Source organism: Pseudopipra pipra, chromosome 2, assembly GCF_036250125.1.
Source record: "Pseudopipra pipra isolate bDixPip1 chromosome 2, bDixPip1.hap1, whole genome shotgun sequence".
Lineage (NCBI taxonomy): Eukaryota > Metazoa > Chordata > Aves > Passeriformes > Pipridae > Pseudopipra > Pseudopipra pipra.
This window is the reverse complement of record NC_087550.1, coordinates 91,601,675-91,619,121: the sequence shown is the minus strand read 5'-3', so window position 1 is coordinate 91,619,121 and position 17,447 is coordinate 91,601,675.

Sequence of the window (17,447 nt, the reverse complement as noted above, 5' to 3'; positions counted from 1 at the left end):
AACACTGGTGAGGCCACACCTGGAGTATTGTGTCCAGTTCTGGGCCCCTCAGTTCAGGAAGGATATTGAGGTGCTGGAGCAGGTCCAGAGAAGAGCAATAAGGCTGGTGAAGGGACTTGAGCACAAGTCCTATGAGGAGAGGCTCAGGGAGCTGGGGTTGTTCAGCCTGGAGGAGTCTCAGGGGAGAGCTCATGACTCTCTACAAGTACCTGAAAGGAGGTTGTAGCCAGGTGGGGGTTGGTCTCTTCTCCCAGGCAACCAGCAGCAGGACAAGAGGGCATGGTCTTAAGCTGTGCCAGGGGAGGTTTGGGTTAGATATTAGGAAGAAATTCTTTACAGGAGGGTAATCAGGCATTGGAATGGGCTGCCCAGGGAAGTGGTGGGTTCTCCATCCCTGGAGGTTTTTGAGATGAGACTGGATGTGGCACTTAGTGCCATTATCTAGTAACCGTGGTGGTAGTGGATCAAGGGTTGGACTTGATGATCTCAGAGGTCCTTTCCAACCTGGCTGATTCTATGATTATATACTACTTGTTTCCTTTTTTAGCACGTAAAAGCTGACAGCACTACTTTATGAACATTCCTAGTGTGTCTCTAGCATCTACCACATATCAGCAGTGGATTGGAACACCCTCAGGAGAACTGTTCCAGGAGGAAGCATTCTGTCTACATCAAATCTGAGGACTCCATCTCACCTCAACTACAGTGACCTGGGCACCCACCAGCTACCTTTTATCCCTGGTGTCTGCAAGAAGCTAACCCAGCTGCAGGCTGCTGAAACTAGGATTCTGTAATATATCACAGTTGGATAGGTGATGTTAAATCCATAAGCAGATTTTCTTGCTACATTTATGTTGGATTTTGATTGTATGCCCACTCAAAATCCAGTGCAAATGGAGTATGGGAGTGATATAAGTAAAAAAGACTGGCTGGTCTCCAAAGCTTGTCTGTCTCTCTCTGGTTTTCTGCCAGAGTCTTCTAGCTTACGTTCCTCTTCTTAGAAGATCGGTACAGATGCTTTCATAACCATGGAGGTGCTTTCAGTACTTTACTATTTCATCATGAAATTCAGCCTTTTGTGTTTACAACCCTCTGCTTTCCTCTATGGCGAATGAATTCAAGTGGAGACAGACTTTTTCCCGGCAGAACAAACTCCATTACCCCTGTTGGGTCGTGGTCGTCGAAAACTCCTGTAACGCACATCACATTGCGGTCACCAAGTACAGACAATGACGAAATGAGGCTGCACACACACCATGATTCGGTTTTCAGGATTCTCCACAGAGCTCTCCCTGCATTTCCACTTTAGTAGGGTTCTTTGGTAAACAGTACCTAGTGTTGTCATTCAGTTAATTCGAATTCCCAGGACTTTTTGCAAACTCAGTGTTTTGATTCACACACTCCTTCTCAGCTCCAAGGCCAAAACACTCCCTTTTGATTCCAATTGACTGAATGCAGGTGCTGCCAGCTTAACTTTATCCCACATTCCTCCTTTAAAAGCTCTTAAATAAGAGCTTCTAAAGATGCTGGGAGAATTGATGTAGGAACTTGATAAAGAAATGAAAGCTTGCAATCCCCAAAACTGCAATGCTTCACCAGGACCTGCTGGATCTGGTACAGATAACAAGAGCTTTTGGGTGACTCTTGCATGGCTGGATATGGGGGTTTGTGGGCCTGCTTGCAGCCAGGGTTGATATTAGATACTCCTTACCTCCCTCACTTTGTACAGCTTCCCATGACAGCTATACCCATTCATCAAGCCCTGAACCAACCAACCTAATTTTAGAAGTTTTGTTTTCTTCCAAAGCAACAGTTTACCCTGAGCTCGAAGCTTCTCCTAGAAACACACTCTGATGCTCTCTGTTGGATTAGAGGTTTGAGAGATCACCAGTATTTAAGGAAATCCCATCCCAATAGTGTTTAGGCAAGTGTTCTGGCAAAAATTGCATATAAGGGATTTAAGCTCCAGGGATTCCACTGCTCTGAAGGATCTGACTGGCTCTTTGGAGACTTCCTAGCTGCCAACACAGGCCATGACACTACACATGGGTGCTCAAAACCTTTCTGTAGATGTGGCAGTAAGCTCCAAGACAAAATGATCACAGCTGGCCACTAATGATGTGCATCACATTGCCTGGAGAACAGTGTGAAAGATCTAGGGATAGGTTTGTGGTGGTACTAAACACGCTCACAACTCATGCAGGAGCTGATTGAAAATGTGCTTTGAATATCCATAAGACCATAAAAAGGCAGTTCTGGAAAACAAAGATATAGCGCTATAACTCTTCGATGGAGTTATCATCCATAAATGTCAATAATCCTTTAGGAACGTATTTTTATACTTCTGATATCCATAATAAAACATAGCACCGAAGCCCACAATTTAATTACAAGTTGTTCTAAGAATTTTTTCTTTAAAAATATAACCAGAATACTTTCACTAGAGGTCCTTTATTTTTCTTCTGAAAATTATTTCCTCATCAGCTTCTTTGTACAGTCCATAAAGTGATAAGGCAACCATCTTTTATATCTCCTGCAGATTCCCTCAATAATTCAGGTAGGCTATTCAAGATTGATTAGCACAGCTTAAATTCTAGCTCTGTATCTGAGTTTCTCAAGCGTAAAACTAGAGCTAATACAGAGGCTGTAAAGTTAGAATTGTTATTGTTCCTGATGCTCTTAGACACATAAGTAGGGAGAGATTTTTAGTATATTAAAACATCCAGGAAGCATTTGAGGTTATAAGCACCAGTTCTGCAAAGTCTACAAATAATTTTAAAAGATAAGAATTTTTGAACTTGTGAATATCAACTTGTTAATGACTTTAAATACCCCATTTTATATTAGTTCTAATTCAAACAATGGAGCGATTTTACAATATACATATTTTCTACATACAAGAACTAAATTTTTACTTTATATACTCTTTCATAGTTATTCTTTTTTCTTTTTTTTTATGCACGATTCTGAATCCAGAATATGTCTGAATAATTCTTTGGTAAATAAGAGACAGATACTTTTTCCTTGGTAGATAAAAGACAGATACTTTTAGAAGTATATTCTTTTTTACCCTGATCTCATGCCTTGCTCTACAGGACTTTGAGGACATGCAATTACTTCTGCCATCAGAGAAACCACTTAGATGCTTAAAGGTGAGGATTTGCTTAAGTGCTTTACTGATTGAGCTTTTATTGTGCTGGAGAGTATCAATTTAAAAAAAAAAAGTCCCTTTTCTCCCTCATGATTCAAAACATCTAAAGAAACCGAGCACCATACAGAGAATTTTGACCTTTAGAAAACATTTTGTGAGGCACTTTAATGAAATACAAAGGGTACTTCTAAAATCTTCAACATTCGTCAGCCGTCGCCTCGTCTATCAAAACACGCAAGTTAATTAAAGGCAGGAACAAAAAAACAAAGAGCAGGCCTCCGGGAAAGGCTTCATCACTCAGCTGGCTCCGGTAGATGGCACTGCTCTGAATAAATTTGAGCCGGCGCCAGCGACGCCTCAGGATGCTCCGGCTCCTGCTCCTGCCGCGGCCCCGCGGCGCTGCCCGCTGCGGAGCTCCCCGCTGCGGAGCTCGGGGAGTGGCACTAAAGCGTCCCCAGCCGCCCTCAGGCCGGCGGGGGAAGGCGTTTGCATTCTTCCAAGAGATTGCTAGCGAGGAAAAATAATTGGTTCCCGCTGCTGTGATTTGCTGGCTGCTGCTTGTACCTGTTGCTTCGCTTCATAGTAACTCTTTCCCCCTCTTCGCTTCGTTGTGTCTCTTCCCTCTCCCCATTTTGGTTTTCAGCAAGTTCAACGTTCATTTTGTCAAGCTACAGAAAAATCTGCTGCTAGTGTCAGCGATAAGAAATGTCCCTTTCCGATACCTTGTGAAGTGCTTTGGAGAGACTGTGTCTTTGCTGAGGGCTGAGTCCACCCTCTTGTGTGTATGTGCTGCTGTTTTACTTTCACAAAGGGAAGCAGGGACCTAAAATCTCACTTTACAAAGGACCTCGGGGATTGGAAAATTTATGTTTCAGGTATCTTAGTGCCTAGAAAAATCCTCTGTCCTTGAATGAGAGGACTTTGGTGTCAGATTGGACTTGGTGTCAATGTTTGTAGTGGACAAAGCTCCTTTTCTGTTTTTATTTCCTATTTTTATTCGTGAGTTCCCTTCTGAAGTTTGGTACTTTAACCACACCACTCTTTTCTGGTGAAAAACAGGGACAGTTTTTGGATCTGGGAGCACTTTTTGACTGCTGGCTTTGGCTATTGAACTGGCCTTACTCTGATTCCAGAGAGGGGAAACTCTGGATGCCCTCCCTGCGTCTGAGCTGTGGGGGAAGTAAACATGAGCATGAGGAAAATAATAACCCAGACACTTTTTTCCTAGAGCTTTCTAAAAGCTCAGGAGAAATAGCCTTCACTGGGCAGTCTTTGTTCCTGCAACATTTCTATTTTTAAAACTTTCAGTGGGAATTTGAGTTGGTGTTTTCCAAATACATAAAACAGCTGGTTCACTGTGCTGTGTGTCACCCTTCAAAAAACCCAAACTAAGGCCAGCCAGGGACCAGGAAACACTAGATTCTCCCCCACCTCTTTCCCCAGGCAAACAATTCCCTAAAAGCAAAATTTCAGACAAGTAAACGTGAATATTGTCCACTGCCATTTTCTACTCTGGTAAGTAGTTTGAGGTCATCTTTTCTGTATTTACAATGTGTGGCTTAAAATACAAACACCCTTTGTTTGTGCTTTTTTATTGTTTGCACGACTGAATGCTTTCACAGATATATGCTGCAATAAAGGATGGCTTAGAAATTCGATGTAAAAAGGCAGCCAGTGCCACTGGGGAATAGAGTACTCTACCAATCAAGACACAGCCTCCATTGACCAGACTCACAATGTAATGCACTTTATAAAATGTGTTTAATGCAGGGCTGAAATTTATGCATCATAAAGAGGCAAGGCAAAACCCACCTTCCACTCCTTTTCAATATTTGGTAGAAATGCTGATCATCAATTTCATTAGATGTTTACTTGTCTAAATTTGTGAGGTCTGCTACAATTTTGCCTGAAATTGAAAACAAAGACCTTTCTGGACACCCTGTTCTTACTTTTTTTCTGTACAAGAATGTCATGACATTTTAAAACCTATAGGTACTTTCTTTTCTTCTACTCCTTAATTGAACAGCAGGATACATTTTAAGTGCTCCTTCACTGTAGTTCTGAAACATGCCTAACACAGATGTCTTTCTTTTGTCATTCTTCTTCCTTCCTCTTTAAAAATTTTATTTCCCAGACAAACAGGTGAATCTCAAAAGGGTTTTCTTCAAAAAAGACTTTAATTCTTATGTCTGTGATTGCCAATTGCAAAATGTAATAAATGTGTTTGCCTCTGGGCTTAAGAATAAGCATCCGATATTCATTCTGGAACAAGCACTTTCAGAGCTACTAGGCTACAATTATAGTTGTGCCAGCAGGTGTGAATTATTTAATTAAGGTCAGAAACCAGTCTTCTTTAGAATGAGCAAGTTTCAAGTGCAGTTTGACCATTCAAAATGTATTAATTGTTTGACAGAGTAGGTTATATAATTATAGGCTGGGTTAAATTTTGTTGAAATGAGTAGATCCTTCATTTAAGATAGCTGTATGAAGAACCAGGGCATACATTTCAGCCCCAAGTAGAGACAGTGCAAGGCAGCTTGGAAATGTAAGTGATATATGTGGATGAGCTGGGTCTATCTATTATTTTGGCAATATAGGGTTTGTGGATGAGAAAATAACACTAAATGATAAAGAAAAAATCACAATATTATAAAGTATCTGTGTGTGGTCATGACAGCAATGTATACGGTATTGAGGTACTGGACTGAAAAAGTGGGAAAAAAAACTTCAGTGTTAAGTCCACCTGACATTCAGGAGGTTTGATGTTGTACATCACTGTGAACGTACAAATTACAAAATAACCTCACGTTCCCTGGGTTTTGCATGAAGTAGAACATCACATCTGTTCAATAGGATACTGGTGGCCTTGGCCCTTTTTATCCAGGGCTCAAATGCTTTTTTATAACCTGTATACTTTTGTAGCTCAATTTTTCATGCATATAATGCCCATGTTTGTGCTGATATTCATTGTGTATCCAAACTGTCCTGTCCCAGAAAACCACAAAATAACCCAGCTTGGTTGGGACCAGCTGTAAGGGCAGTAGTGGTGGGTTTGAGGATACGGAGCACCAGACATGAGATGAGCAGCCTGACACTTTGTGGCTGACTGAATTAATTTTCCACAGCTCTCTTCTGGTTTAGAAAAAAAAGTCTTCTCACCCATGGTCATGTTCCTTTCACCTAGGGGTTTGGTAAATACCTAGCAGATGGGTTTACTGAGGAAATCCTAGTGAAGGGAGAGACAATAACTAGGAGTTATGTGCACTGGTGAGGTAAATATTGGAATTTGAATCTAAAACCTCTGCAGAAGAAGTTACCCTGGCAACAACATCCCAAAGTTCAGGGGTGGAGAGAGGGAGAGAGAGCCCATACTGGGGCTGAGCCAGTGAGGTGCTTAATCAAAAGTAACCAGCATCAGGAAAGCTGTTTGAGGATGGGCTGCTCCTCTGAAGCTGCTGCTGAGCAGCCTGACTGTCACACGTTAATCACTGCTCAACTGTTTGATGAATAGTTTTCAATAGCCCATGAAGGACTTTAATCAGGTTTGATGGAAGTCTTTCCCCTGACTTTGCCACTCTGCAAGGATAAGGCCCTTGAATCATACACTGCTGGCAGGCAAGTTTCAGAGGAAGGAAGAAGTTGAATTAGTTGTTGTTTTTCTGGTTCTTGCAGCCAGCAGAGTGGAGACATTATGTGTCATCTGCTTTGGACCTTGAAATGAGAGAGTTAAAGTAAGGACACAATGCAAGTAGCCGTATTATTTATAAGGAAAGAATATTTAGAATATAATATAGTCAGCTCCATGTTATTTATGTAAAGGAGGAAAGACAAAAACAGAAACCCAAAGAATTTTTTTCTTTTCTTTGGGCATTCTTCTAAACAAAATGTTAAACCAATGATGGCTAACTGGTTCACTGGCTTATCCTTACTGGAATCACTTATAAAACCCCAGCTCTTGGTTTGTTGCACAAAACACCAGAAGATTTAACTGCGTAAGGGGAAAGAAAAAGTCAAATGCAAGAACTGAAACATGAATGAACTGTAGCTGCAGGGGAGCATTCACCAGGCTCCCAGGGTCTCCATGAATGCCACTGTGTCCAGTACTGTGTATGCCTGTGCAAGATAATCCACCAACAGCTGGTGGCTATATGACTGTTGTTTCTTTCAGCCATTTACCAGGTACTTGAGATACTCTTAAAAGTGCTGATAAGGAAGTTTGGTTTTCCTCAGCAAACTGAAGCACTTCACAACTTTGTTAGTAGAGCTGGCTGAGGCAGACTATTCATAGTTCCATGAAAAATAAACAAACCCCTTAAACATTACAACCAAGAGAGCTACATACTCTCACCTTCTTGGATAGGATGCACACATTGCAAAATGATGCTGGAACTAAAGGAGCTTAGAAAATTTGTAGTTTATAATTCAGTCCTAGTCAGCACTAATGACCAGTAATTTGCAACCAGCTGGTGAGTGTTCCAGTTTATTCCTTATGAAAGAGTGTGAGATGAAAGAGAGGAAACACTTTCCTATTGCCATTTCTGATAAAGTAGTAAACATTGTTGAATGCCAGATTAAAGAGTATGAATTTGATTTGTCCTGCTGGAGTTTTCTGATGCAGAAGTGAATCTGCCTGGTGGCTAAATTATTGATGAAGGTTGTTGTTTTTAACCCTACTGTATTGCCTGTGATGTGGTAAGCATAACTTCTCCACAGGTTCTCATCCTGACTGCTGGCCAAATTTTATTCTTGATTGTCCATCTGTGGCTGCTGTTAACTAAGATAAGAGGCACTTCTATGGCTCTGCAGGTAGTAATTAGGCACAATTTGTTTTTGTCTTAGATACATCCTGAGTGGTGAATATGAAAATTTGCACAGAATTGTTTTTCATCCTCAAATGTCAATTCTCATAGTTTCCAACTGATAGATTGTGACTTGCATGCAGTCCATGCACACAGAAATGACAAAGGATCAAAGTAAGTCTTTCTACCTTCCCTGTCTTATAACCCTAGGATTGCAGTTGTGCAAATACATCAGAAGCATATCTTATGTCTGTCTTCCTTAGTCTTTGCCAATAAACTGAATAAGTATCTCAGGGGTAATTGCACAGGTATAGATTTATTGCACACATAGGATAGCAGTAATCAAAATACCATTATGCCATCAGTGAGCCTTGAGATACAAGCTTTCACTGCTTAAGACACCTTTCTTAGGTGTTTGGCTGCATTCTCAGATCCATTCTTGACCACTCAGCCTAGTAGAGATGAGCTGTTTTCTCTCACTGTTGCATTTCTTGGTTCTTTATTGCAAAATTGTACAAAGTCCATATTTTTTGTTCAACTCACCACGGTACATTTAACAAAGTAACTTGTAGCGATGATGCCAAAAGACATTTGCAACAATGCCTTTGCCACAGAAGCCTTTGGACACGTTCATAAGAAGAGGAAACCCAAGTGTACGCAGTCATATGAGAGTGTAGGGTACAAGAAGTGAATGTGTGTGTGGAGAACATAAAACTGCATCCTCTGTGCGGAGAGCATAGACATTGTCATGCTGTTTCTGAACATAGGCTTGCAGCAGCTTTCTGATATGATGTCTACATTGACTTGCATAAAGATGCACTCGTCCAAGCCAAAGTCTGCCCCAGAGCTTCAGTTTATAGAACAAATGACTGACACAAATGCTCTTTTTGCTGTTTTAAACAGTGGGAAAGAATTTTTCTAAGAAGTCAGGCTTGTGGTTGATGAATAAAACATGGCTCACTGTGATGCCATTCAGCAAAGGAAGCTGTGGAATAATTTAAATTTTCTCACATCTGGGTTTTGTGCACTGGTAAGGACTTGTGGTCTCATTGCAGTAAGCACTGAAATCTAATATAAAATTGTGAGAATAACAGGCACATAAGAAGTAACTATCATTAAAACTGAGAGTGAGTTGTTCCTGTTAGAGGAATGTGAGCACAGTTATTAGGTATACTTGCTGCCTGTGGGAGATATTTCTTTCTCTTTTTCTCCTCCCAAAGCTCATCAAAGGATAAAAGCAGAAAAAATCAGTGTAATGGGTTTATTCTTTCTTTGCGCAGTGTTTATGGAAGCTAACAGCAGCAAAAACCCTTTGTAGGCTGAAATAATAGTTCTTTAAAAAGCTTTCGAAGAGAGGTACGTTGGCAGCATCAGAAAAAAAATAGAAGGTTGCATGTCATTTATAGGCTGGTTGGGTTTCAGTGGGACTCCCGGTGTGTTCCTGAAACATACATTTAATCTGCCACATACTCTCAATTGAGAGGAAGATAGTCTTTATTAGAATATCTTTTATGGCAGGAAATGCCTTATGTATTCCTCAGAGCCACGTTTTTCACTTTTGTTTTCAAAAAATAGAAGTATCTCATTGTCCTGGAAGACAGTCTATTGTGCCACTACTTTGACAAGCTGTTAACTCAGCCACAGCTGCTAAAGGCATTGGGCAAACCACTTTTTTCCAAAATCAAGCTAACTGTAGCACTGCATTAAACAGGCTGAGTGGTGATGTCAGCACATGCTTAAACTTAGTGATGGCCTCAGGTGGTTAGCTCTGCATGCTCAGTCAGGCATAGCCAGAATAATCCATGTTAAATAATGTCTTCTTCTTCTTCTTCCTTTTCTCTTTTTTTTTCTTTTTTTCCTTTTTTTTTTTTTTTTTTTTTTGAGTACCTCTGCTTAAAACTTGCTCGTTCTGCCTTTTAAATATAGCCTTTGGGTCACTAGCAACTCAGTTACTGGAGACATTCAGTATGCTCATTATTTAGTGGAGGCGGTTGTGATCTTTTCTGGACATGAGTATATACTGGCAAAGTAATTATGCATTTATCAAAACTTCACCTATGCAATGAAAGGTCAACTATGCAAAATTCATCAAACTTTTAAAAAATATGCTAATAAACCCCAAGATAAATAACCAACAAACAATAAAGAAATGGGAAAATTCAATATTGTCATTTTTAAAGAGCTGCAAATCTGGCAGCCAGACACAGTATTTGTTGCTTTGTGAGCATTGAGTGAAGCTGAGGATGGTTTTAACTAGTACAATTCATTCTGATTAAAATGCTTGCAAGATGGGACCTGTGGGATCATTTTCTGCAAGTGAAAGAAGACCATTCCTAGATAAGATCAAGATGTGTCTGGTCTTTCCAAAGCAGTAGTCTATATGATGTCTCCAAAAAGTCCTGACAATTGCCTTGGGGTCTACATGAGTTTTTTTGCCTATTTGATCTCTGGATCCTTGTCTGGTCTCAGAATACTCATGACACTGAGTATATATTTTGTGACCACAATAGCCAGTCTACAAATGCACACACAAGGCCTCCATTTTCCCTTGGCCTCTGTCCTTATCTGTCAACATGTGACCTCTAGAGTGGTAAATACATCTCTCTCCTCTCTTTCTCTCTTTATTCTTCTCTTAATCTCTCTTCCTTTACTCTTGTGGGCAACTGAAACAGGTATTTTCTGTATTTCACTTCAGTTGCAAGTTTCTCGCTTAAGTTGTATAAGGTTTTGTGTTTGCTGGGTGTAATGAAGGTTCCCTTACTATAGCAATGCTTGCTAGTCTCATAATCTCTTGTAATGCTTTTGGGAAGTTGCATGTTATTTCTGTAAAACCTTTTTTGCCAAAATGCTTATTTTCTCACCAGCTTAAGAGAAATCTCCTAGAGAAAAATGTGTAGTTTTTCTCTGGACAAGAACTCAAGGTACCAAAGAATCAAAAGGCTTTGCAAGAATTTGCGTAGGTGTCTCCTGAAGCCAGAAATAAAAGTGTAACAGCCATGGAGCTTCTAAACTGGGTTGTAACACATGGACTGCAGGGGAATCTCTGCTCCTGTGCCTCAAGCATCTTCTCCCCCTCCTTCTTCACTTACCTTGGTGTCTGCAGGGCTGTTGCTCTCATATATTCTCACTCTTCTCTGAATGCTATTGCACAGTAACTTTACCCCTTCTTAAATCTGTTATCCCAGAGGCTCTACCACTGTCACTGACAGGCTCAGCCTTGGCCGGTGGTGGGTCTGTCTTGGAGCAGACTGGTATTGGCTCCATTGGACACGGGAGAAACTTCTGGCAGCTTCTTACAGAAGCCACCCCTGTATTCCCCCCCCCCAAAACCTGGCCATGCAAACCCAATACACCCTCTAATAGAGTCTATTACCAACTCTGCTTTCGTAAGTATTTTTTAAAGAAAAAATTATAATTCTACTGACTGTGAGCAAAAATATTTCTTATTTCTTTAGCAGAAACAAAATTTTGGAAGTGATAGATTAGCTGTGCAAGAGAGCTAGATGATAAATATTTGTTAGTTTCTTGTTGGATTCAAAATATGGAGATGTTCAGATCTCTTCTGTTGCCAACAACTACTGATGGCCATAACAGATTGAGAAAAGCAGTAACAGACCCTCCTGTCAGCTGAAAGGGACCTGAAGGGTCACAGGCATTGCTAACACACATTCTGAAACACAGGGGTGCTTATCTGCAGCAGTTTGCAAGCTACTTCATTCTGTCCTAGATGAACACTCATTTAATCTCAAGGTTTTTTAACTACCTTCCCCATCCCTGCAGTCTGCAAATCTGTATATATATGTATTTGCAAAGCATGCACACAGATACTGACACATACTTGTGTTAGACATTTTCCTCCCAGTAACACTAAAGCTCAATTTAGCTAATATTTCATTATTCCTGGTAAGGAAGATGTAGATGCATGAATAGGAACATCATCATCATGGTGAGGAGCAAGTGGACTCCTCAACTGCATAAATTACTGAGATGATAGAAAAAATTAATGGATGAAAAAATATTTTCAGTTTGATGTCTTTATTGAAGTAATTTCTTTCACTCTATTCAAGAGGTTGCTATGATCAGTTAGTGAAAGGTATACTAACTCTGCCCAGATTGTGATTTCCAATATGTCAATAAAAGAGTAAACAAAATGGGAAATAACTGGAGAAAACAAAACAAAGAGAAACCTCAACAGGTATACAATGATAAATCACATGATGTCTTCCCAGCAGATTGGTAGGATCATTCGTTCTGTTGTAGCTGTAGCCCATGGTAAGATTGCTGCATTTGATGTTATAGTTTGTCTTTAATAAAGGTGCCTTCCCAGCTGTCCTGGATAATTCTCATATCTCACTCTTTCTTTTCTGGAGAGAAGTTTGTAACGCTCTCCAATTACTTTTGTTTTCTTTTTTCCTTAGCTCAGTATACACACTGTTTATAAATGGAGTTCCTAGTTCTTCTGTGTGTGTCCAGGCGACCAAGAAGGCCAATGGCATCTTAGCCTGTATCAGAAATAATGTGGCCAGCAGGACTAGTGAAGTGATTCTTCCCCCGTACTTGGTGAGGCCACACCTCAAGTACTGTGTCCAGTTCTGAGCCCCTCAATTCAGGAAGGACATTGAGATGCTGAAGCATTCAGAGAAGGGCAACAAAGCTGGTGAAGAATATGGGGCACAAGTCCTGTGAGAAGCAGCTGAGGGAACTGTTCAGCCTGGAGAAGAGGAGGCTCACGGGGGACCTCATCGCTCTCTACAACTACCTGAAGGGAGGTTGTAGCCAGGTGAGCGTTGGTCTCTTCTTCTAAGCTATTAGCATTGGGACGAGAGGACACAGTCTTATGTTGCACCAGGGAGGTTTAGTCTGACATTAGGAAGAGTCACTGTCCCTGGAGGTGTTTAAGGAAAGACTGGATGTGGTACTGAGTGCCATGATCTAGTGGGCAAAGACTTGATGATTTCAGAGGTCTTTTCCAACCTAATTTATTCTGTGATTCTGTGATTCTGTCCCATCCTTGATCCCCTCCAATTAACTATCTCTCATGCACTACTGAAAGACCTTCTGACAAAACCTCTCATGAATAAATCTTCTTAGCCAAAGGCCAGAACAGCAACTTCTATAATTGACTCTTCAGTATCCCACTGTTCCTGCAGCATCTTGACACTGGAAGGGGGCATGCATAGTTTACAATTACCTGCAGCCCTTTCTCCTCTTAGGTGCGTGAAGCTCCACCTGAAATAAATGTAGATTGCCAACTTAAAGTGTAAGTCTACTTGGCTCTGTTCATTTATTGTTGTTTGGTGTGTGGAAATTTAGGGGTGAGTAGCTTTAAGGGAGCTGAGAAAGATCTTGTTATTTCATGAGAAATGCATGGTCTTTGTCAAACCCTTGGTCTTCATCAGGCTCTGGGTTTGTTTATTGCTATTTCACAGAAAGAAAGTAATATCTGTTCTATGAGAATTTGGCTGGAGGTAGTGCCTGGATGTTGGTTTGGTTTAGAAAACTGGGAAAGAAAAACAAAATAGTTGAGAAAATCGGGCTATCTAGGCATTTGGAGAAGAGAGATTCAGGAGCAGTGATTTACTTCTGCATTGACTGACCATATGTGAGAAGGCTTTCAAGGAAAGACAAATAGTGAATTGTCTACCACTGTGTGTTTTGTATTTAACTGGTTTCATTTTGGCAAGCAGCAATGAGAACATGGCTAGGCAAAGGGAAAAAGAATTGACTGTGACTAAGAAATAAAATCAGACCAAGGATTGAAAAATGCTAAATCAGTAAGAATATGATTCTAAAAGACCAACCCCCTACGAGGAGACTAATTCCTGGCCATAGTCTCCTACAAGATGCTACCCTTTTCACAGAGTTTAATTTGCAAATCATCTTTCTTCCTCTGCTAATGTCGTGCAGTGTAACCCCCAGCCCCATCAATAAAAGATGTGGCAATGAGTCACACGTTTGTTTCAGTCATCACATCTGCAATAAAAATTCAGTCCTCTGACAGTTTACAAGATATAAATCATATCAGCATGCAGTTAAGGTTGAGGCTACATAGGAATAGTTTAGACCAAAAAAACGGCATTAGCTGGTGTAATAGTCTCAAAATCAAGTATTAGACACTGATAAAATTCAGATTTTGGTTTATAAATAAAAGACATCTGGGTATGCTAAGCCTGAGAACATTGTCTCTGCCCTGCTGCAACAGCAAGCTGCAAATGGAACCAGTAAAAATGGAGGAGCCAATTAGGCTGTGTTCAGGGTCACTCTGGTTAGGCTTGAAATGAAACAGCTGGGCCTTCATTCGACAGGTTTCCAAGAAGCAGGTTATTGTCTAGATCTGAAGCAAAACAATCATGACTTTTAATAAATCTTTCCCATGTCCTGCTTGTTACCTTTGACATGCAAAGATTAAACTCTCATTTGTAAACTGATAGGCAAACAGCTCTGAACACACTTTGCCCACGGACATCTTAAAGATGATTTATGCCATTTTTGCTTGTGTGTCATGCAGTAGAAAGAGACTGCTTTGCTATTTATTTTATTCATGCTGTTTTGTTTTTGAGAGGAGAATGACAAAAGACATTCATAAGAATTTCTTATTCAAGCTTCCTGAGAGCCTCAAAGGGTTTTGAGAGGAATCAATACACAAAATGAGATGCTTATTTCAGTTTTGTATATTAAAAAGCTTTGTATTTTTTCTGCCTGTAAAAATGCTGTTAGATTCGTCAAGCCTTTTAAAATGTTAGGTATTGAAAAATACAAGGGTGTGTTTTATTAGGAGATGAGTAGCTTGCATACACATTGTGGATACCTGTTAATGTATCTTCTGGAAAAAAAAAAAATGTGATGTATACGTAGAAGAAATTGTCATTATTGTTAGGATTCTTGAATTAAGACTGTTTTTTCTTCTGCCCAAAGTTAGTATTCCTGTGAATAAATAGTGACAGAGGTGTGTCATACAGATATCAGCACCTGTTGACACAGGAACAGTTTTGCTTTCGTGTCTTGTGTCCTATATGCACACAGAAGAAGGGATGGCAGGAGTGTCCTTTCAATGCAGAGGTGCCATGGGTAGGTCCTAATCAATCTTAATCAGCTCCAGACTAACATACTTACATTTAGATACTGGTGGGAGGTTTTTCACATGTGAATTGAGGGCATGGTTCTGGTGTCCAAGGGGTGAGATGCCCCAGTTATTCTGATGGCCTCAAGTGGCTGCCCTGGAGGGCAGGGGGTCTCTGACCTGTCCTGTGCCCACTGCATTTACCAGGTTCCCCAGGGAGATCTCAGTAGCAAGGATTTCTAAAAGGCATAGAGTTTGGGCAGCTAAATCAAGCTCCAGGTCTCAATCTACTCAAATTGCTGCTTCAAATCCTTTGCATTTACATGCAAAAGCCTAAATTTAAGTGCCTTCATCTTAAACTGAACTGTACCTGTAGTCTGGCTCCTGGTGAGTTAACTTGGCCAAGCTCTTTGGGTAGCCAGTCAAAGTGACTGCTGTATCTCACTATGCTCAGTGTTACACTCACATGCTTGTAAACATCTGTCTTCATTTTGTTCACATCTGACTTTCTTCCTAATGCTTGGAATTGCAGCTCCCTTCTTCCCAAATAATTCCCCTGAAAACAGTAAGACTTCTTGCAGGAGGATGTAACCCTCCAGGTTTGGAAAGGTTTCTTACTTGCTTCCTGGGCAGTATCATCTGTGTGAGGAAATTTGGCTAGTTTGGGAGGAGCAGTAGTTGTTGCAGAAAGGTAAATATTTACCATACATTTCCACATGTTCATGTTCTATCCATCTTGAGGTGGGGTAGTGGGCTTAGCTGGGGGAATGAACTCAGCCATTTGCTTTCCCACAGTATGTAGTACAGGCAAATTTCTAATTCTTAACACTAGCATGATTCAGACCTATCTGTGTTTCTGTTGTGGGCATGAAATGTTAGTGAAAGAAGATATTAACTGCTTCGTGGTGTCACCAAATGATAAGTACATTTAATTTTACATCAGGCTCTGTAATTCATCCTCACTGCACTCACCTAATCAGTTTTCCAGCAAGAATATTTATACTGCAATTAACCGATAGTCTTATTTTGATTCCTTAGTATTGTATTATTTCTTTACTGGGAATCCTTGTAAAAGAAATGGAAGTTTTGCTACTGAATTCAGTGGAGCAAGGTCTTTGCTTTAGACAGAACTAAACATGCTAAAAAAGGTAGTAAATCACCTGTTGTGATTCATCATCATTTATCTTTTTACTTAGAACAAAGAAAGGAGGTTGCAGATTGTCCCAGTTAGTGTGTTAGTGTGCTGAAGGAAGGATTTCATGTTAGTTATCACCCTCAGGGCATCACAGCTTGGACTGGAAACAATGTCCTGGGAGAGAGTTAGGTGCTGAGCTCCTAAAATGGTCACCAGCCCTCAGTTTGAACGGTGACAACCTCTGTGCAGAGGATGGGGATCCTGAATAACCCCACAATGAGGAGACTGGCAAGCAGCCTGCTGAGCCAGCCTGTTCTTTGCCTCAGAAAAGTGCCTTTCTCTGCTGGGGACTCCTTGAACAAAACTCCTGAAAGTAGGTGGCCATGCTCATTTTTATTCTAAGTAGAGCAAGGGGTCATGTCTGTATACTACCACCAGAGGAAGTGTCCTTCCTCCTCCCCAGCAGTAAGCTCAGTGTTCAGGGCAGTCATCTGTGAAGTGATAGACAGAAGTTCAGTCCCCTCTCCTGCCTGATGGGAATTCAAAACCGTGTCTTCCATCTTTAAGGAAAGTCCCTGCATAGCCCATTGACTGTACCAGTCTCTGCCATAAAAACATTTTATACCTCCTGTATAAAGACTGTACCTGTTTACATAATTGAATAAGTGATTATATTTATTTTTCTATATCCCAGATGAATGCTTTGGTTACTATAGGTAGACTGTAGGGAATTTGTGTAGCTTCTGCACCGGACATAATGAAATAGGCATTTTTGGTGTATTTCCGATAGCTTAAATCCATCAGAGATGGAGAATAACACAAAGAACATAGGAAATATCCTGCCATGTTGGACAGGGGTCATGGGGCCCTGTCTTGGGGCCCAGGGCTTGGGCTGAGCGCTTGGTCTCCCAGAGTTCCCTCTCCTCAGGCTCCTGGCTGTCTGAAGTGACTGTGTTAGAGATGTTAGAGTGTAACCCTGCTTTCAGGGTCCATTTTTTGATCTGAGTTCTTTTGAATATGCCAGTGCTGTCTGCCGCTACCATCCCCAGGAGCGGCACCTTACAGAAGTCCTCTACCAACCATGTTACACGGCTTTCTTGAATTCAGGCTGGAAATACGGGCTTGTTCAATGGAGCTCTGCCCGGCTGTGACAAGTCACTGTGCTTGTGAGCTTGTGTGGACACAGAGGCACTGGAGTCCTGGGGCCACTGATTTCAGCAGGTAAAGCATGGACAGAGAGTCACTGTGATGTGATGACAGTTGTAAGGTGGTGGCTAGGGTTGAAATTTTTCTTCTTGAAGT